Source organism: Peromyscus eremicus, chromosome 12 (genome assembly GCF_949786415.1).
Source record: "Peromyscus eremicus chromosome 12, PerEre_H2_v1, whole genome shotgun sequence".
Classification (NCBI taxonomy): Eukaryota; Metazoa; Chordata; class Mammalia; order Rodentia; family Cricetidae; genus Peromyscus; species Peromyscus eremicus.
The window spans coordinates 32,155,941-32,179,234 of record NC_081428.1 but is presented as its reverse complement, the minus strand read 5'-3'; the positions used below and the strand labels follow the sequence as shown (position 1 = coordinate 32,179,234).

General features: G+C 36.3%; 1 protein-coding gene across 6 annotated transcripts in view; it reads right to left on the bottom strand.

Annotated features, from left to right (window-relative positions):
• The window catches only part of Csnka2ip (casein kinase 2 subunit alpha' interacting protein), a 94,734-nt gene that overhangs the window by 32,212 nt on the left and 39,228 nt on the right, over nucleotides 1–23,294 (bottom strand). Inside the window, exons 2-3 of one of the 6 annotated variants that reach the window (XM_059276782.1) lie at nucleotides 18,514–18,575; nucleotides 15,680–15,868 (exon numbers count right to left, since the gene is read on the bottom strand). The exons of 4 other annotated variants lie outside the window; for them this stretch is intronic. The gene's annotated coding sequence lies outside the window, so the exon portion shown is untranslated. The remainder of the gene's footprint in view (nucleotides 1–15,679; nucleotides 15,869–18,513; nucleotides 18,576–23,294) is intronic. One more of the 6 variants, XM_059276781.1, reaches the window with a different exon arrangement.

Below are 23,294 nucleotides of genomic sequence, written 5' to 3'. Positions count from 1 at the left end.
CTTTTGTTTTGAATGAAAAAAAAAAACAGGCTTTTTGATCAAGTATTTTGACGAAATTAAGATGAATGGGCTACCCTATACTTCATCCCTTCGGTGCTCAGAAGCAACTCACAATGGAGGAGTCATACTCAGCATGAGACACTTTGAACACTCAGTGATGGAGTACTGTACACAAGCTACTGTAAACATCTAATAGTTTATACATGGCCTCGAAGTTAGAAGGCTACCTTACTGATCTCCCATTACCCTTTAATTGTAACGGCACTTGGATCTATTGATCTGCGGCTTGAAAACACCATTGGTTTTTTTTTTATACCAACAATGTACTAAACTTAAACCCATGAACATACAAGAAGTATCCCAATTCACAAAACAAAGGCTACAAAATAAATACATATGTACATATATGCAGAAATAAATAAAATAAATGATAGCATATTCCTGCATTCCCTCAACAGCCAACTATTTGGCTGCTTAAAAACATTTTTAGTGTTTTTAGTTCAGGCCTACTAAGAACCAGAAGAACTTGGCTGCTGGTATTCTGAATTCTGGCCAAAAAAAAAAAAAAAAATTACTTGAAGGTGTCTTCAGTGGAATTTAAGCTGTAATGAGGGAAATGGTTCCCTCCCAGGAGGTCACACCTGACAAAGCCATCCCACTCTGGTTGCTGGACCAGAGGAAACACTACACCTCCACAGTCTGGCTTTAGGGCTTATAAAGCAGGCTCAATACATTATCGCAGCTCTGGAAATTAAATGACCTTTGCAAAGAGTTATACTCAGAGTACCTCACTGTTCTGCAAGGATTAAATGAGAGTATGTGCATCCAAGTTTGTCATGGTAAATATCAGTGTTTCTGTCTCTCTTTTGCCGCCCTCTCTCTGCTTGCTTTCATTTGCAGACCACAGTACCCTTATTTAGACTGATTTATTATCAGTTTACAAATGAGAGGCGAAGTGAAAACTGAGAAGTTCAATACCATTTTTTAAACAGTATTCTGATGAACGTTGAAACCAGCATTCAGTGTGGCCACCCTGATTTCAGCACACCAACCTCTATCTTATAAAATGTGTCCCACCCTTGTTATCAGCTGCAGAATGCTTATTAAGAACACAGCAGAAGACCCCACTCAGCCTGGACCCTGCTGCCTCACTTCCTTAGATGCATCTTTGTGGGGGTTTTTTCTATAACCTGGATTTGAAACTGAAAATCACATTCCACCTTCCAGAGGAAAGCATTGGCTGTTGTTTTCATTTTTGCTGGCTTTGGTTTTTATCATCGCCGGATTAAATAATGATCACAATTTAGGGAGAAAAATAAGAGGAAAAAAAAAAGACACTGTCCATAATTCTGCTTCTTAAAGAATGGTTAATACTGCTTTGTTCTTTGGCTTTTTCTACTTTTACAGGACCATAATTAAAGTACTCCTGTATTCCTTTACAAAGTTAATATACTGAGAGCTGTTTTGCAAGTGTTTACACAAATATTGATTAAAAAAAATCTTTGGATGCTTAAATTTTAATGAAACCAGTTTCCTAGGATATTTAAAGCATAATTTATTCACACAGTCCCGTGGTGGTCCATGTTAGTCATTTCTATTGGAATACTGTAGTGGGGGGGTGGTATTCTCTCATCAGTTCACTAGGCGAGATGAATTGAATACTCATTCCGTTGAACTGCTGAATAACTGTAACAGCGCCAAGATGCAAACATTTAAAACCACCCCTGCTCCTAACATAAGGTATGTCAAATGTGAAAACATGGGCCTTTAAAGGATATGCTGTTTAAAATTTCTTTGACAACTTTTTGTTGCAATTTCAGATTTTCTGAGGATTGCTGATACAAATTTACAAGCAATCTACTCCAGATACTACATTTATATCAGCAGTTTAAGGGAGATTCTGGGGCTGGAGAGGTGGCTCAGTGGATAAAGAACTTGCTGTGGAAGTGTGAAGACCATGTTTGAATCCTCTCAGGACACGTGTAAAAGCCACACATATGTGTCTGTAATCCCAGTGCTTCTGTGGTGAAATGGAAGATAGGACTCCCCTAAGGCTTGCAGGCCGGCCAGCCTGTAGTATGCAACAGCATCCAGCAAGAACTACCACTTCAAACAAGGAAGCCAGCAAAGACCCACACACAGCTGTGCTCTGACCGCCTCACACATGCTGTAGCACACACATTCAGTATTTATTTACACATATGCAGGAACATAAACACACACACACACACACACACACACACACACACGAGAAAAAAATTATTTCCTTTAAACTAACACATTATTGATAATTTTAAATTATTTTATGAAATAAGAAATTTTCTCTTGCTCTAATATTTCACATCTGTAATAACTGCTATCCCTGTATCTGCATACATCGAATGTGCAGATACATACCAGTGCCTTCTGTCAGACTTTCCAAAGAGTATCTACATGCCATTCCTAAGTACTTCATTCAGCATGAATCTTCCTCAGAAAATGTGACATTTCTATGACACCACACTATCAACTCTAAGAAAATAAATTCTACTATCATCCAAAATAGACTCCTTACAAAAAAAAAATTAGATATCTTTCCAGTATCCTGTGGTGCCAGTTTTTGTCTCACTGGTGGCCTTGGTCTGTGAGTCATGTTCTCTCATTGGTACTTTATGAAATTGATCTCCAAGTGTTCAGGTGAGTCAACTGGTAGATGATCCCATATTCAGATATATCTGACTGTGCTTCTCATCATTAAACACATCTCACAAGAATGTAACACTGAGACATATTCGTCCGTTCATTACATTATGAATCTGGGACTGCTAAATTAAAGTCACAGGAAGGAGAGAGAATTGATAGTCTATCAGCTTTATTGCTCAAAATGTGAACTATAGGAGATAGCTTGTACCAAAAGTCAAAACAGACATGCCTACTTTTATTTCTTAAAAATGGACCAATTTAACCAACCCATCCCACCATAGATGGCTGCAAAGACATCCTATCCCTCTCCATATTAGTTACTTTTGGTTGTGATCACATACTATGATCAAACATGACTTACGGGAGAGGTTTTTTTGTGTTTTTTTTTTTGTGGGTTTTTTTTTTTGTTTTTTTTTTTGGCTTATGGTCCCAGAGGGAGAATCCACAATGTTAGCGAGGCACAGCAGTGGGTTGCTAGAGCAGAAAGCTCGGAAATCACATCTTCAGCCCCAATTATGAGGAAAAGACTAAACTGGGAGTGAGGCTATCCATTCTCAAAGCCTACTCCTACCTCAACTGACATGCTTCTTCCAGCAAGACTCCACCTTCTTTTTTTTCATATTTATTTTTATTTTGCAATACAATTCAGTTCTACATATCAGCCATGGATTCCCTTGTTCTCCCCCCTCCCGCCCCCCCTCCCCTTCCCCCCAGACCACCGCCCACTCCCACCTCCTCCAGGGCACCTTCTAAATGCTCCATAACCTCTCCAAAAGGAATGATCAATTGGAGACCAAGTGTTCAAATACCTTAGCCTATCAGGGACACTTCTCATTCAAAATATACACCCTCACAGCCATATAAATTCCATAAACTCAAAATGGAAAAAAGTAGATTCAAGTATACAAGTTGTTCCAAGAATATATAAGTAATCCAGTAACTGAAATATATCACAAAACAGGGATGGAAAAAAGTAATGTTTCCCTGTGGAGACAGAGACAAGGGACAATACAGGTAGAAGAATAAGATGAGTTAAGACCTTATCTGAGGACCAATCAGGATCCAAAGAATGATGCAGTGCTCTCTACCTTAAAGAAATAAGATTTCCCGTTGGAAGAAGGTAATGAGCAGCTATGACTACATTGTGACCTAATGCATTCTATGTATGATCAACTCATAAAATACACACATATCCTCTAGCCATTGTTCTTATAGCCCAAGCTAGCAAAATATTACTTATTATTTCCTCTTTTCTCTTAATGCTATGAAAAGCCCATTCTTTCCAAGACAAAGTGACTGTTTGTCTTCTAATTCCACTGTAACTTTTTTCAAGCCAAACACTTAATTCATATCAAACTTACTTCTATTTCCAAGGCACATTTTTTTAACTTTATTCTTAGGATACTAGTCTAACAGTACTGGGAAATATAAATATAAAAGTCATGCAAGTATCTCCAAATTTCTAGATAACACATAAATAAAGTTAAAGAGAAACATGAAATTATGTTGAAAATATTTTTATTCAGACTGTTTCCAAAATATTTAGATTTGAGCATTTAACAATATAAGTTAAGAAAACAATTTGCATTTTTAAATGGTCGTTGAAAAGTGGAATATACTTCACACTTATAATGCATCTTAATTTAGGTATTACATTTTTATCAATAATACTTTGCATGTATTTAGATTTAATAAATTTATCAATGAAAAAGTAGCGCTTCTTGGTTGTTCCAAACAATCTTTAAAAGTCTCCAAAACAGAACTAAAAAATACTTTTTGAAATTTAAATTAAACAATTTCTAGAAAATTGTTTCTTTAATAGTCAAATAGGCATTTAAGAAATATTTATATTTCTCTCTCTCTGTGTGTGTGTGTGTGTGTGTGTGTGTGTGTGTGTGTACTTAACACAAATAGGTATTCCAAAAGTATTAGACCTTAATAAACTGTTAGACAAAAGAGAAGTTATTGACAGATGATAGAGAGATCGATCGTAGATAGATAGATCATAGATAGGTACATAGATGATAGATACATATTGATAGCTAGACATATAGATAGATGTAGATAACAGAATGAGATAGCATGTTATAATGTATGGGAAATTCCAAGTTGTATAGACATCAATGTCTAACCTAGAAGGAAAGAGCCTAAGAGCAAAGGTACAAATTTAAGATTTGTTCTGAACTACACAAACAACTTTCTTTAAAATGTGCTTTTTATTTTTTGCACTTATTACTTGACAAGGAATTACATTTCATTATGGTACTTTTCAAAGGTAATTTGTTTGTATTGCCCTCTGCTACCCACCTTGCCTCCCACTCACTGTGCCCTCCCATTGACCTCCATTCCAGTTTCATGTCACACACATGTGAACTTTTAGTCTCATCCCTTTTGTCAGCATCTCTGGTTATGGTCACCTATCTAGCTTACTAGTCTATATCTACTCTTTTAACATACAAGCATTAAAAGTTAGAATCTACATGGAAGCAAGGACAGATCTTTATCTTTCTGAGACAGAGTCACTTCACTTAACATAATCTTTTCCAGTCTCATTCATTTTCCTGCAGATTTCATATTTTCATTTTTCTTCACAGCCAAGTAAAATTCTATTATGCATATATGCCACATTTTCATGATCTGTTCTTCTGTTTTGGACATCTAGGCTGGTTTCTTTTCCTCCATATTGTGAATAAAGAAGCAATAAATGTGGGTATGCAAATATCTCTGTGGACAGGTATAAGTCCTGTGGATATATGCCCAGGAGTGTGATAGCTTGATCATATGGTAGTTTTATTTTTAACATTTTGAGGATCCTCCATACTGGTTTCTACAATGGTTGTACAAGTTTACACTGATGAGAAGGCCCAGCAGATGAAATGCATTTTTAATCTGACTCTACTCTTGGATATTGTTGTGGAATATTGTGGAATATTAGTGTAAGATGCATTATATTCATTTATATTGTGGAACATTTGCTTTAATGATGTTAAGATGTGTTATATTCTTTTATATTGCATTTGTTTTACTCTGTAAAGCTGTGTTTGCCTGCCTAAAACACTTGATGGTCTAATAAAGAGCAGAACAGCCAATAGCTAGGCAGGAGAGAGGGATAGGTGGGGCTACCAGGCAGAGTCAATAAATAGGAGGAGAAATCTAGGCTCAAAAAAAAGAATGAGGGAGGAGGAATGAGAAAAGAAGAAGGAGAGGAGGATGCCAGGGGCCAGCCATCCTACTACACAGCCAGCCATGGAATAAGAAGGAAAGAAAAAATATAGAATAGAGAAAGGTAAAAAGCCCAGAGGCAAAATGTAGTTAAAGAAAAACGGGATAATTTAAGTTAGAAAAGCTGGCTAGAAACAAGCCAAGCTAAGGCCCATCATTCATACGTAAGAATAAGTCTCCATGCATTTATTTGGGAGATAGGTGGTGGGCCCTCAAAGAGAAAAAAACTGCAAAACTACAGGATACATTCCTCATTACTGTTAATAAAATAATTTTATAATATAGTGAAAAGTCAGTTTATATAGTTACTTACAAATGACAAATAAATACAAATTTCAGTTGCATTCATAGGAAATTTAGTTTGTTCTTAATGTAACATAACTTGCTTTCTCATACAACATGGTAAGCATTTGCATTTCAAACATAAGCTGCTTCTAACCTAGTCAGTAGTTAAATAAGAAATCGCATTTTTGGAGTTAGCATTAATAGTTCATAGACTTCTATTTGTTTTACTCCAATTCTCTCATCATAACAAAAGTCTATATTTCACTTATTAATTTTGGAGATTCAAAGCTGTGTGTTCATCCGAGAATTCATAAAGTAAATCAGCCATGAAACAAGAACTCATTGTGAAGGTGGCTTCTTAGAGCCAGGAAAGAATTTAATGGTGCCATTTGCAAACAGTTAAATTCACAAATAACAATAATAGCAATAGAGATCAAAATTAATGATGAAATAAATTTGTAAGAAGTGGTTTATATTTAATCCCAAAGCACAAATTGTAACAATGTTATTCAAAGTGTGTCACCTCATGAGTCGTCAATTGGAAGATTTTTGGAGCTGCTGTTGCTCAAACGGCTAGGGAAGACAAATCGCTTCAAAAGACAATAATCGCAGAAAGGCTTCCTGAGTGGCTGAATGGTTTGCACAGCAACAAATAAACATATGGAGAGAGAGAGGGAGAGAGAGAGAGAGAGAGAGAGAGAGAGAGAGAGAGAGAGAGAGAGAGAGAGAGAGAGACTCCACCCCCCCACACACACACAAACCCTCCTAATCCAGAAGCTACTGTAACTAGAGCTCTTGATGAATATAAGATACCCAACCATCTGCAGTATGAGTGCAGATTGTCCCAGACTTAAGGGACAGGTGCTTTTATAGCTATAAGAATAACACACAATATGAAAGGAAATTCCAAATCCCAAATTCCATAGGGGCACACAACATCAGGATATTCTAAGTATGAGAACTTCATTAATGAAGTTACTGCCATGGTGTGCATTTCTGTTCACCTCCTCAGTGAACCAACTTGCCCCATAAAGTAAAGCCCTGTATGGTATTGGTCATTTTCTAATAGTATTTGATTTTTTTTCTATTGAAGACTTTGGAGTTTTCCAATTTATTGACTTAGTTCAGATAGGCTTTCTCAGCAAGAGTTAGGTGAAAGACCTCTTGTGGAATGCAACGTCATAATTCAGACACAGTCAATAGGCCTAAGGGAGCAAAAAATATGTCACTGTGATGCTTTTGTTACAGAAGTTAGTGACTGACTATGACGGCTTTCATGACTTTGTGCAGTAAAGAATAATTTAATATTTTATTGTTTCAATTTACAAGTGACCAATAAAATAAATACTGTATGTCCTCAAAATAGTAAAGACAAGAGCACTAACTTTATTGGAAAATGTGACAGAAATAGAAATCTGAGGAAGCAACCCTGTGACTAAATATCCTGATTCTTCAATTGTATTCAACTTGCTGGCAATGTCCGTACATGACAGCTGCAAGGTGTGCTGGGAATTTCACTTCACACTCTAATGAATAAAATGATTTTTCTGCATGCTTCATTTTATATAGTTAGGTACTGAGAATCCATGGGAGAAATTCCAGTTCAGAGAAATTTTCCCGAATCACCTAATCCTAGACATTTTTTTTTCTCCCTGGAAGAGCCAGGAATCATTTTCTTCTGTGACAGGATCATCTGGTGTAGCAGGGAATGCTATATGGTCTCAACCCATCCCGAGTCTAGGCAACTCATTTGAATAGCCAGCAAGTTTCTGTGAGCTGTATTTCAGAAAATGAAGGAAAGAAGCCTGAACGGGACAAGAAGACAAAAGTAGAAGGAGGAGGGACAAGCAGAGGCGGAAGTGGAGGAGGGAACGGCTGAAGCATGGCTAATCAGAAAGGACACTTCATGCATATTATGGACCCTTTGTGATAATAAAATTGGAATCAAATTGCCTACCCAAGCCACTCGAGGCATTCAGCATCTTTAATTTTTAAAGTTATGAAGACACTTGACACAGAAGGGGATCAATTATCGTGAGTTTTCGTGCAAATACTTACTTAAGCCATGCAGTGGGTCAGAGGCAGTAGGGAATCTGCAAGCTAGCAGCCACATAATGGCAGCTAATTACACTGCTCCGTGGACCCTCTCCAGTGGGCTCAGTTGGCAGTAATGGTCATGGTTGATTTATTTGGATTCATTTTCAGGGGCCTGAAGTTATAATAAATTTATGTATTTGCTGAAGATAACTGGTTTGGATCATGAAACCACCACCACATAAAAACAAAAGGGATTCCTCCAGCTAACTTGTTAGGATTTGAATTATCCCTGGGAAAAATATCTTGGCACCACATTATATATTTTATATATGGAAGCTTAATATTTATTTAACTAGGCTTCTCAAATCATGGTTGGGGGGGGGAGATAACTCTTTAGTGAGTTATACCATATTGGTACCAAATTGCTTTTAGAGTAAAAAAAAAAAAAACTTTCTCACTACCTAAAACTTCTATGGTTTGAATCTTAAACGGCTATGTATGAAAGGATTTCCTCAACCTTAGCATTGTTTAGAAGGTGTGGCATCATACCGCAATGGAATAGATGCATCTGGCATGTGATAGAGACAACTTCCATATTGAATGCATGCAGGCAAGTGAGAACAGTGTGGGGTAGCTATTAGAGGGCTTTATTTCATGTAAAGAAAATTCATAAATTATTGTACTTTCTGTTAATCATTATTTTGAAGACTTTCTTAGGCACTGGTAGGTTTCTGGATTATTAAACCCAATCTGGGAGTTCTTTAAGATTTATTTTGATTTATATATATATGATTGTATGCCATGAGTGAACATGCGCCCAAAGGCCAGAAAAGGGCTTCAGATCTTCTTCAGATCCAGGAGTTACAGGTGGTTGTAACAAAATGGAAGCATGGGGACTAGAACTCAGGTCCTCTGGAAGAGTAACAAATGCTCCAAAGTGCATGAGCCATCTACCCAGCCTCCAAATTCAAGTTTTATGATTATTTTGACTATACTACCTAAGAGTAATCAGCTGATTCAGCAGAAAAGTCTCCACTTATCTTTCCATTCCATTCCCATAAGGTCTTGAGAAGGTAACATTACTTCCATAATGTAAAAATAAGGAAAAAATAGCAAATTGGTCTTAGACAAGAAATTGAACTGCAGCTTTGAGTTCAGGAAGAGAAACCCTCAGAAACTAAATGTGTGTTGTTTAACCTGTGATGAACAACAAAATGAAGGAAACTTCTCCCTGGTTGTCTCAATTTCCTTGAGGAAAAAAAAAACCCTACAAATTGTTTGCATCACCACCTGTGACAACTACCTAAGTGGACAAGGCACTTGAAGGCATATGAAGACAGGGCGCTCCTTTTCTTCTATTTCCTAGCTCTGAGCACTTTGTCCGTCAGGAAGTAAGTTCAGTAACAGTGAGGGAGTTGCTTTCCCTTCACATTCTGCCTTAATGTGTATTTTAATATTAGCCCATTACCTACAAAAATAAACCCACAGCATAGCATGTTCCAGAAGCTGTCACAAAGATGGCAGCTTCGTGGGCCATCAAGCTTTGCTTGTGAAAGATGCTATCCACCTTAAAAATAAATAAATAAATAAATAAATAAATAAATAAATAAATAAATTTCAGGGAGGCCAGCAGTGTTACCACCTGTACAGCGGAAACATGGCACAGACCTCTGTCAGATGAAATGGTACTGGTTCCAACATGGAAAGAGATAAGACTCAATGTGGCATAGATCCCTAGGAAGCTACTCACGTTTCAAAGACCATTCCTTTGCTCCCTTGAATCTAGTAACAAAATATTGTTCTGCATTAACCCGTACTAAAACATAAAACATCTCTGTTTACACATTCCCCATAGGCAATGGTATAAGAAGTACACAGAAAGTGCAGGGACCTTGGTTCATCTCCTAGATGAATCATTAAAACATTATTAAAGAGCTGATACAGAATCATGACAAGTAAACAAACCAAAAGCAACAAGAAAACAATGTGAACATTCATTAAGAATCTCCTGTCTTTATCTGAAGTTGTTCCTTTATTTCAGGTTGAAATTTAGAATGTGTTAGGACTTGGAAACAAACATCTGCACAATGTTGGGTGATTGATAACTGGCACAGTAGTGTGCAAATGATTCCTTTCAGACTTTCTACTTCTATCAAGCAGTGGAGGAATTATAAGGCTACTATTCCCTGTGGATATTTGAATCAATATGGTTAGCAGAAGTAGTTTCTCTTTGTTTTATCCACTTTGTGGTCTACGTGGGAGTATAAGGCTGTTAGCTTTGGGATGGGAACTAACAGCATTACATGCTACAGAAAAGCAACTGCCTGTGCAATTTTCCTAAGGCAGAGCCAAAGCAAAGTGAATAGAATCCTCCCCCTCACCTCTCTGTCAGACACATGAGGGTGGAACTCCCAGATCTTCTCCACAGGGCAAATTCCATGACAGAAATCAGCTTCTGTGGCCAATCATGAGTGGTAGCATGGGCCTGTCTTAAGTACGGAATTTAAATATTAAGTACTACATACATTTTTTTCTTTACAAGGATTAACAAAATGAGTGATTTTTAGTAACACAGGCATATATGCTTGACGATACCGAAAGAAACCCCTGTCCCAACTAAAGAAAGATATCCAATGTTTGGAAAGACTATTGCATGCAACATTATGGATTGGTGTTTTAATATAAAACCAAAGAAGACAGTGGCCCAAGGAATTTCCTTTACTAAAAACACAGACAAAATATTCCTAGGGGCTTGACCTTTGAGAAGCTAGTGCCTCTTCTACCCTTCTTAAAATGTTATACATTTCAAAAATTATACCTTTGTTTTCGAAGAGATAAGGAGAAAATTAAATGACATTATCTGCATGCAAGTAAAACCTTTTATATTTCAGAAAACATTTGAAGCAACTCAATGTACATCAAATAATTACCCAAACTCAACTTTGTTGTTTTTTTCTTTCTAGTTTCCAATAAAATTTCAAAGTTTAAAGTTAAAGTTTATCCTCTATCTCTGGGCTATCCAGCCTCTGGTTCCTGGCCATCCAGGCAGTGTCTGGCATGGTCTCTTTCTCACAAGGTCTTGATATCCGTCCCTGGGAGGCCTGCTGCTTTCTAATGGGAAATGGAAGAGGAGTGAGTGGGTTTGGGAGAGGGGGCAGAGGGAGGGAGGGAATGGGAGGATTGCAGGGAGGGGAAACCATGGTTGGGATGTAATATATGAGAGAAGAATAAATAAATAAATAAAAAGTTAAAATTTAAAGTTACATAATCATTATAGTTATTTATTTGACATTTTTATGTATATTGGCACTTTTGTAGTTTGGAATCTTTCAGATCTATTATCTTTCTCATAGAATTTTTAAATACTTTCCCAAAACACAGACTAAAATTTAGCACTCCATGACATTAAAAGATCATATATTCCTTATCTAAAGAAATAATAGAATCTTAAAGTCAGAAGATCCTTTTAGCAATGATCTAATGCAAATCCTCTAACTTCTATAAGGAAAAATAATGAGGTTTGGAGGAAATGAATCATTTAAACTGACTATCTACACTTTCTATCTTGAAATATTTTTATTCTGTAAGCTTCCTAATGAAATAAAGATTAAAACACATTATAATCGCCTTTGTAAAGAATTGAGTGCCTAAGAAGTCCTGAGTCCGGAATATGTAAAGGAAAGGAGAAAATGATTTAAAACAGTTGGCTTGCTCAGGTTCCCAAAAGGATATAGATGATACACACTCAAGCTGAGATAATTGGAAGAGAGTTTAATAAGTGAACTGCTAGCCAAAATATGGGCAAAGTGTAGATATCACAAAAACCAAATCATCAGAGTCCTTCTGTACCTGTTGAAATAAGTTGATGTTTATTTATCTTAGAACAAAAACCAATCTCCCTGATTAAGTAGCAAGCAGGGAAGGGCAAAGCATGGAGCTCATTAAAGAAACAGATGACTCCTGGTACTTACTGCTGATGCTCGGAAGGGCTTTATTTCACAAGGAAAGCATAGTATGAAGGATGTAGGAACCACTGGAATGATACTTTAGTGATGCTAATGCAGATTGAACTAGGGGCACCACATGCACTAACCAATACTGAACTTAACTCAGCCTTCCGAATGGAATTATTGTATTTCAGGAGAGAGCTTGAGCTGAGCTCCAAGTATATAATGGGTGAATAGAACTTACAGCCAAGGAGCAGCGTAGGGGTCAGTAGATGGAAAATTGCTAAAAACAAACATCAAAAGCAAGATGAATGCTGGGTAAGTCAACAAGATCCATGCTGAAGGTAGGCCTCCACCCAGAAGTACCCACATCTTCCCTAAATATTCGTCAAGGTATCATCCCCCAAACCACCCCTGACATATTCATATGTGCCATGCTCCATAAATTTATCTCCACAAATCTCTGGCTCTCTGTTTTTATTCTGTTATTCAATCTCTTTCTTCTGGTTACTTAGTATCTGATTTCTTCCACAGGAATCTACAGGAAAGGCAAGCCAACTGAGAGAAATTTGTCTCCCATGAAAGTAGAATCAGCTAGACTTCCAGGATCCTCATGTGCTTTTGTGTCCCCCTCCCCCACATGTCTATAATTCTCTCTCACTTTCCACCACCCAAATCCTTTTCAAGTTCACACCACATTTTTCTTAAAATTTTGTTACATCTATTTATTTGCGTGAGAGTTTAGAGCAAGCACATGCCACAGTGGACTTGTGGAGGCGAAATAAAGCAGCAAAAGAAAAAAACTGGGGATAGGCAGCAAATGTCTCAATGGTTAAAGGCACTTGCCACCAAATGTTTACATTTCTTGAGACTACATTGCTTCCACAAAACTTCAATTCCTGTATCCAAAGAAGTCAAAGACAACAGCTTCAACCACAAGTCACTAAACTCCTGCATGAGACAAGCTATAAAGTCATGAACACATGTTACATGTAACAGAAACATTTTAGATGTTAACTTATTATTATTATTTATTATTATTACTTTCTAAATAGCCATGGCAAGCTGATAATTTATTGCAGAAAAAAACTGGTAAATGAACCAAGCTGTTGGGGTCTAGGCCATGCCACAAAAGATGAAGAAGAAAGAACTTAAAGTTCCCTGTGTCATTAAACTAAAGTGTTCTCTAGTGACAAGCTGGCATTTTTCTCAGGAATGATGAATATTTATTCCCATAAATCAAATTGAATATTCCAGAATAAAGCCACAATTTTTTAATAGAGACCTTAATTTTTTTAGAATTTGTACATAATAAATCATATATTTGGGGATTCAATTTAATGTTTTTTTAAAAAAAAATAATAGAACTAGGCTGTAATTCAATGGATATTTGAAAATCTTTGAGAAAAAATTTTGGAAAAGGATCATCAATTGAATTATGACCTATACAAATGATATCAAAGTGGAAACATGGACTGACATATGAAAATACAGTTCTAACCTTAAAATAAGGTATGCAGAACCATACAAAATAACCCAGATTAAACCACATAATGTTTCAGACATTAGTACACATTATAAAAAAAAAAGCTTCATTTTTAAATGGGTTAAATACATTTGAAAGTACACAGAATTAATCTAACAAATAACATTCACTCACCTCACAGATTTAATAAGTATATCACATTTTCTTTGAAAAGGTTTAGAAAGGCCAAACCAGTAAAGTTCAGTTGAACTTTTTTGTGAAATCTACATGCCCCACCCCTGAGACCAGGATCATTCTGAAATTGAGGTATGTTCCCCTTACTGATGTTTTTATACTTTATATATTTCATTACATATGGATATTTAATATATCCATGTTTCTTTCAACACAATATATATTATATTCTTGAAACATTGTATCAGTTTTCTTGGGGTCTTTATTTCCTCTATCCACTGTGATTGCTGTATATAAAACTATTCACTTCTAATAATAGATATTTAGGTTGTTATGGGTTCCTTACTGTAAACAACAATCTTGCATTCATTTATCTTATGCACATATGCAAGAGTTTTCCTCAAGTAAATACTGCACTTAGAGTGCTGGATCCGTGTCAACTCAACTAAGCATTATCAAATTGTTCTCAAATCCTACATCAATTTATACAATCACTGGTGCTTTTTGAGGATTCCTTTTGTTCCACATTCTTACTGGTACACAGTATTGTCAGAATGTTTGAATGTTTATTGTTCTAGTGAATGTGAAATCAAATAACACTGTTTAGATTTTATTTGAAAGCCAATGTTAAAACAAATTTCAAATGAATGTCTTCTAAGCAATCAGATACTGGGTTGTGGACTTGAGGTAGCCTGCTACATTTCCATTTAACCCATATTGCACCTATATGGAATGTTACCATGTGCAATAGATTGAGTTGTTCAAAGGATGACAAGTGAAACATGGCGAACTTCCCGTCTCTCCCAAAAAGAGGGCAACGGTTGTCTCATCCCATTTTTCTCTACTCCTGAGAGTAACCAAACATTTAACAGGAGCTCAATTAAATGGTCCAGACTTTTTTGGTTTTTTGTTTTATTTTAGAATTCCATAGATGAGTTCACTGTACTTACATCATTTCTAGCTCTGCCTTTCCCTATTTTACTATTCTAACTCATCCTGTGCCTCCACCCTACCTCTTCATTCATAGCCTCTTCTTCTATAATTATTGCTGTTACGGATACACACACCCACAATCTACTGAAACCATTCAATATTGCTTGCTCAGTGTACATATCCAGGTCTGACCACTTATAATTGGATTACCAAGGAGTGGGTTGGTTCCTGAAGAAAACTAAGTTTCCATCTTTCAACAGCCATTGGCCTGTAGCTCCTCATCTAAGAATGACTCTTCTGAGATTTCCTCCATCCATATGGCATGTTGAATAGTGTGTTTATTAGGCAGGACTTCTTTAACCAGCTGTTTTGTTGATATTTCATGGGTTAGAGTTTCCTATCATATCCAGAAGACACTATCTTACAACAAGCATCCTACTAGTCTAGGCTTTTTTTTTTTTTCAGATTTATTCTTCTCTTATATAATACATCACAACCTCAGTGTCCCCTCCCTTCATTCTTCCCGGTTCTATCCCCTTCCCTACCTCTCCCCCAGATCCACTCTTCTTCTATTTCCCTTCAAAAAAAAGGGAGGCCTCCCAGGGACATGAACAGAGCACAGCATAACAAGTTACAATAATACTAGGCACAAACCCTCATATCAGGGCTGGGCAAGGCAACCCAGTATGAGGAAAAGGATCCCAAGAGGAAGCAGAGAACCAATTAACCAGGGCTCAAAAGGGCTCAAAGAGACTGAAGCAGTAATCATGGAGCCTGCATGGGTCTGCGCTAGATCCTCTACACATACATTATGGTTGTTTAGCTTGGTTTTTTTTGTGGGACTCCTAACAGTGAAAGTGTGGGTGCCTCTGACTCTTTCATCTCTTTGTACAGACTTTTTAAGTTAACTTACACTTTTGTAATTCCTGGTTTCCTTTGATGTTCTTGTTTTCTTCTTTCTTTGTTTTTACTTCACTTCCCTTTTCCTCCTGTTTTTGGGGATTCTCCTTCTTCTTAAGAAAAATCCTTTTAGATTATTGAGTTGTTTAATACCTATGGCTTAAGCACTTCACAAGACAGGACAAAGATTCAAACTTCCTTTCTTGGCAAAAAAAAAAAAAAAAGGAGAGATTCACTATACTTCATTCAAAGATTTAACAGTGCTAATGAACATATCTTTGTCCTAACAAACTGTAACCCCAGCTGCTTTGGAGTCTGAGGCAAGATGATTGAGACTTCAAGGTTTGCCTGAGCTACAGAATGAGCTCAAAGTGAGCCTAGGAAAGCTAACCACATCTGTCTTCAAATACAAAGTAAAACAAGGACTTAGGAGATAGCACAGTAATAGTGTATTTGCCTGGTGGAAGGCCCAAGATTCAGTCCTCAACTACCTCAAAAATGCAAGAAAAATAAAGAACCCTACTTCTGACATTTTAATAGTGATTCATATTTCCAATATAGTCACAGCACTATTTGTTCCAAATCGAATTTTCTACAAAAGTATCTTTGTTCTTATGGTTCATTCCTAGGAAATGGTTTTAATAAAAGGAAAATTTTTTATTAAGATTTCCTTTGCCAGCACCAGCAATAACTACATGAATATTATTAATGTATCTCTGTTTTGCTGTTATTGTTGATGCCCACATAATTGTGCATGCATATGTTCATTATTTTATAGAAATTTTAACTTTCTAGAATTAAGATTATTTGAAAAATTATATATAAGGTTTAAATTCTCATAAAGCAATCAGAATTAACTCATTAAATATGGATACCAAGATTGTTAGTCTTCATTTTCAACATGACTGGATTTAGAATCACCATAGAAACACAGCTGTGGGTATATCAATAAAGGAGATTTTTTGTTTTGTTTTGTTTTTATTGTTGTTTTGGTTTTTTGAGACAAAGTTTCTCTGTGTAACCCTGTAACTAGCTCTTTAGACCAGACCAGGATGGCCTGGAACTCATAGAGATCAACCTGCCTCTGCCTCCGGAGTGCTGGGATGAAAGATGTGTGCCACCACCACCTCCTACCCTGTATAAAGGTTTTTCTAAAAAGGGCTTAACTAGGGGAAAAACCTGCGCTGAATGTGAGTGACCTTATCACATGATCTGAGTCCCACAGGGACCACAGATATCAGCTGGGCACCAGCAATCCTCTCTCTACCTCCCTCTAGCAATGTGATCCATCCCCTCAAGCTCCTGCCCCCAAGATGTCCCACCATGATAAACTGCTTCCTCAAGTATGAGGCTAAATAAACCCTTTCTTAAGTTCTGTACTTGTCCATTACTTTGTTATGGCAACAGGAAACCTCATTACTAAAGATACTATATTGCTATTCATTTTAAAAGACCTAATCTTTGATCTTTATGTTTTATCAAAATACAAAAAGTAAAATCAAATATTTCACCTGAGATTTCTCACTTAATATAATATGAATAGCCTCTAGCTGTTATTAATAACATTATTTTTATCATGAAAATAAAACTGTTGCCTAAGCTTCAAGGCCATCAATAACTTCACCCATTGTAGTTGTACTGACTCATCCTAAACCTCAGTGAAATCTCTTGGTGCTTCCTCAACCACTAGAGTATATTTTTCTCCATCAGTGGCAAGAGTCATATTACAATCTTTCCTGAACAATTGTGCAACATTTTCCTTTTGCTAACAGCCACCCATTTAATGTCTTAAAACAGCATGGGGTTTTTGTTTGTTTGTTTGTTTGTTTGTTTGTTTTTCAAGACAGAGTTTCTCTGTGAAAACAGTGTCCTGGCTGTCCTGGAACTCACTCTGTCAACCAGGTGGCCTCAAGCTCACAGAGATTCCCCTGCCTCTACCTCCTGAGTTCTGGGATTAAAGACATGAGCCACCACTGCCCAGCTTCATTTCTTATTCTTTGAAGATGAGAAGTTCCACATAGGTTTCAATGAGGTACAATTAAACTACTATAGGGACTGTACTCATGCGACGTTAATATTGACAAGTTGATGAGATCTGGGTATTGAGAAGATAAACACTGGGGTATGACCATGAGGAATGATCTTGAGTTAATTGGTGTAGGAAGATCCACCATAACTGTGGGTGGATCTATTCCAAGGGAATGAGTAAAATGTCCGTAGTGAGCTGAGAACTAGCATTCATGGCTCTCTGCTTCCTAACCACAGACATAATATACCCAACGGCCTCAAGCCCCTATGACTCCCTCCTATGTGGACTGTGAGCCAGAATACCTGCCCAATCCCCACTCACCATCCTTAACTTGTGAGTTACTTTGCCACAGCAAGTACCTAAACAGCTCTTCTTCCAACTTGTAGAGTCTACCCACACTGCTTGACTTGGCATCTGCCTCCTCCATATATTTTTTTTTATGTTTTCAAGTTTATTTTTCATTTATTTGTTTTTTATACACTTTATTATAAAATAAAACCTTGAAAAAAATCACACAGCAACATTAACCAGACTTAAAGTCTACATAGCTTAAAGAACTTAAGTGTAGTTAGAACTGACATTTGAAATGGAGGCTGGGGAGTTCCACATTGAATTTTATTCTTTCAGTATCGAGCATATTTTATGTGCTTATCCACTTACTCCATTTTCAAAGCTAGCAATGTTCCATCTTTTTGAGCATTCTACAACTGTGCTTCCCCATACCTTACCATCCTAGGAAGTATTTTCCAACTTTAAGGTCTCACAGAGTTAGATTAGGTCCAATTCAATAGTATTCTCAAATGCCATCCCCCACTTACCCAACACTGTAGACTCCCTTCTTCTACAAGAATGGGCTCAGGAGATTAGCTCATGGACACATCTGGGGAGGAAAGCATCATTTGTCTTCTACAACTTTTCCTTTTGACAAGTCCTATTTACAACATTTTAATTCTTCTTCCTTACACACAAAGCATGGCCACCAGTCTTGTTAATACTATGTATTCAGCCTTCAGAAAATGTTTATTACATGCTAGAAGAAATAGCTTGCCCTTTAGATTATAATAATTTTTAAGTCTTAATTATATCAGTTTAAGTGGAACTCTCATGAAAAATTTCTCTAGCATTTACCATCTTATTCTAGTTTATAATCTTAAATTTATTTTAATAACAAATACTTTTTTCCCTCAAATGTTACATCAATTGTATTTTTTCAAAGATGTTTCTGCTATGTTAAAAATATTTTATGTTTTATTTTTATGCCATTTTCTACAAATCACTTCTTTGTACAGTCTCTGTGGTCTATATCCACTATTTTAAAATCTGCGGAAGCACCCCACCTACAATATAGGCTGAGATTTCCCCATTTGGTTTTCCTTTCAGAGATAATGCCGATCGGGTAGTAGGTAAGGATACATCATATGAATTTCCCTTTTTGTTCTCTAGGACTGTGATGGTTACATTCACACCTTAGCTCTTTGTATCTTTAATTTATGGAGGAAGAAGTAAGGATCCTCACTTCAGACCTGGATGATGAGTGTGTTATATTTACAGCAGGAATAATCATGTCTATTCATCATTGCTGCTCAATGCCTGGCATGTTACCTGCATGTGAGATGCACTTAGAAATCATTTATCAAGTGAATAAATGAATGGTTGACAGCTCTCACTAGTATATATCTGTGTCTGAACTTTGGATGCAGAATAAGGTATCTGAGGTTTGTCCATTCTGCTTTTCCCAACCTACCCTGGATACTCATTCCTGAATATTGGTAATATTGGCAATATTCCTCAAATTGGAAACATGTGTACTTTCAGTTTCAAGATGTGATTTTTTTTTTGAAGAGGGAGTTGTTTAAGGCAGTGTTTCACTATGTAGCCTAGGCTAGTCTGAAGCACACTATATAATCTCAACTGACCTCAAATTTATGATAATTCTATCTCAATGGAGTATCAGGATTAAAGGCATGTGTCACTAGGTGAATTTTTTTCAAATGTTAAAAGTCAAAAATTATCTTATTCAAACCATGAATAACAAAACACAAAGCAATTATTTTTCCTAAGAATAAAGTATCAAAACAGCAACAGAACTCATAGTAATAAGACATCCAAAAAATGTACAAAATATGTTTTCAGGGCCTATGCTAACTTTGGAGAATACATTCTTCAAACATGCCTTCATCTAGAAACATCACACACATCGACATTGATGTCCCAAAAGTTTAACATTTTATTATTATTGTACTTTTTGTGTAACTTCTTTTTCTTACAAATCTCAAATTCCTCAGATATACTTTGGTATGTCTTTGAATAGCTATGCCTAAGACAATATATTTTTAAAGCTGTAATGAATGCCACACACAGTGGCATACACCAGTATTCCCAGAACTATAGCCAGAGTAATATGGTAATGTCACGTCAGCCTGAGCTACACAGAGACTTCCAAACCAGCCTGAACCACATAATGAGATCATGTCTCAAAACCAAACAGCAATGTACTAGTTACTTTCTGTCAACTTGACACACACAAGAGTCATCTAGAAAGAAGAGACATCAATTAAAGAATTACCTCCATCAGAGTGGCCTGTAGGGAAATCTGTGGACATTTTCTTGATTAACTAGTGATGTGGGGTACCTAGGCCGCCATGGGTGTTGCCACCTCTGGGCAGGTGGTCCTGGGTTACATAAGAAAGCAAGTTGAGGCCGGGCGGTGGTGGCGCACGCCTTTAATCCCAGCACTCGGGAGGCAGAGCCAGGCGGATCTCTGTGAGTTCGAGGCCAGCCTGGACTACCAAGTGAGTTTCAGGAAAGGCGCAAAGCTACACAGAGAAACCCTGTCTCAAAAAAAAAAAATGAAAAAAAAAAGAAAAGAAAAGAAAGCAAGCTGAGCAAGCCATTAGAGCAAGATACCAAGCAGTGTTACTCCATGGTTTCTGCTTTAGTACCTGCCTCCAGACTCCTGCCTTTCTTTGAGTCCCTACCTTGGCTTCACTCAGTAATGAACTGTGAGGAGGATACTGTAAGCCAAATAAATCCTTTCCTCCCCAAGTTGCTTTTGTTCATGGTCTTTATCACAGTAATTGAAAGTTACCTAGGACAAGCCACAACAAAATCCATAATGAATGCAGTAGATTCCATATTAATAACATTTTATAATAACTGAGTAAGACAAAGGTCCATGTGCTAGTGTAAAGGAAGAAAAAAATAAACTCCGAAGAAAACTCTGTCTCCCTATACAGATTCCCAGTGAAGGTAGCTCAAGAATTCTACTATCTCAAGACTTTATGGTCCGATTATATTTTCACTTTTATTCATAAACAAAATCTCTTGGATGGTGAGCTGAAACATATAGTCTGATTTAACGTTTAAGGTATTGTCTTTATCTGCTCCTAAAGATGAGCCAACCAGAGTAGGAAGAGTTACACTGGTAAAATGAAGCACATATTTTAGTGTACAGATAAGCAGATACCATTTAATACTATTTAAGTCCACATACACCAAATTTGTGTTAGGATTAATTTAACTAAGTGGTGCCTAGATTTAAACAATTTTAAATTCTAAGGTTTGCATTTATACTACTATAATATGTCTAGTGTTATTATTTCGTTAAACCTGAAGAGTTGAAGGACAGAGAAAACATACATTTTTCTTATTTTACTGATGACAAAACAGAAGCGTGGGATTTCTAAGTATTTTGCTCTAAATCATATAATGATTCCTGATTAAAATCGCTGTTAGAAATCAGAGCTTTCTATTCAATGGGTTTAACAATTGGCCATTCATCTTCCTTTGACATTTTGCATAAGTAATAGCAGCTCAAGATGAAGAACAATTCCAGAAGCCATGATGTCCACATTCTTCTGAACATTAGAGCATTTAATTTTCTGTTTATAAATTCAGCATATTTCTCTGAGTTGGATGTAGTTCAGTGCTTTATTATAGGAAATCGTATTTTTTTCTGTAGGTTGTCAGGAAACAGTTACCCAATTTTGCTAAGTTATAACAATGGTTCCTATCCAAATAGCTGTTATAAGTAATGAAAATGAGATCAATTTACTGGCTCAGCTCCCAGTCAGGGATCACTTTATGAATAAATAAAATAATACATGGCATCTGAAAGGAAAATGGACAATTTATGTATTATCAAGCCACTTCTTACTTTTCACTTTTAGTAATGAAACACTATTTAGAATTGAAATACCTCAAACCGTGATTTAATTTTGCAAAATGAATGCAGAAAATAAATAGCTAAATATCCTATTAATAAATGGTTTTTAAGTTTAGTTTGCATAATTTTGTATGTACTGAATAATTTTAATATTTTACAAATATACAATTTCTCTTATCTTCTACATCACCGGTGTGTCAAATTAAGGCACATTCTTTCAAGTTTTATACCTTGCTAGAGATCTCTCACAAACTAATGAAGGGGAGGAAAATGTTATGTGAGATAGAGTTTGAAGAGGAAAATACAAAGTATAGAATTTAAAGAGAGGAATCACATGACCTCAGTGTCAGAATTATTATTTTGAAGGGAAAAATGACACAGACATTGGAAGACAGAGTTTCAGTACTGAGGAAGTTGCATGTCACTGGCCACTCTACATTAGTCAGCCAGTAATATTTTGTTATGTTAATAAAGATTTCCTTTATTGAAAATAAATTTATGGTTAGGGGTCACCACAACATGAGGAACTGTATTAAAGGGTTGCAGCATTAGGAAGGTTGAGAACCACTGTTTAAATGCTCCACAAATAATAGATGTCTATCATGGAATACTGGAAAGATATTAAAAATTACCTGAAAGTAAAAAAATAAAAAATCATAAAATAAAGATTACTTTTTATCTTTTCTCTATTTCATTTCAACCACACATTTTATGTCCACAAAATTAAATAGTCTCTTTAAACTGCTTCAGAAATGTCACTTTATACATTTATCATTCTTCTATGTTGATTATTGTTGTTGTTGTTGTTGTTGTGTTTTGTTGGTTGGTTTGTTTGGTTTCAATCTTTTGAGGAAGGATCTTATGTAGTCAGGCTGACTTCAACCTTACTATGTAATCACAGCTGGATTTGAACTCGATCTTGCTCCCTCTTCCTTCTAAAAACTGGAATTATAGGCAAGTTTCACCATAGCTGGCTAATTACACTTATTTTAAAAATACTTTTATGTGCTGATTCAATCATTGTGTATTGTACATACATCAAATAATCAAACTGTAATCCATAAGGTTTTATTCTTTTTACAATTTTACTTGTTTAAATTAACTATTGCTCAGTCCATTGGCCCACTGCCTTTTCAGTGTGTTTTTAAAGGTTTAAATATACTATGCTATGGAGAATTTCTTTTCTGGTCCTATCAATTGGTGTTCTGTAGGTCTCTTGTTCCTGTGTAGACACCTCTTTCTCTTGGTTGAGGAAACTTTACTCTTTGATTTTACTGAAGATATTGTCTGTGCTTTCATCACAGTTTTCTTCAGAAGTTATTCCCAAAACTTTCCCATTTTCCATTCATATTTTTTTAGCTTCTCATTGATCTTTGATTGTTAATCCTGTTCCCCTTCTTTGCCTTCCATCACTGAGTCTCATTTTGACATGAC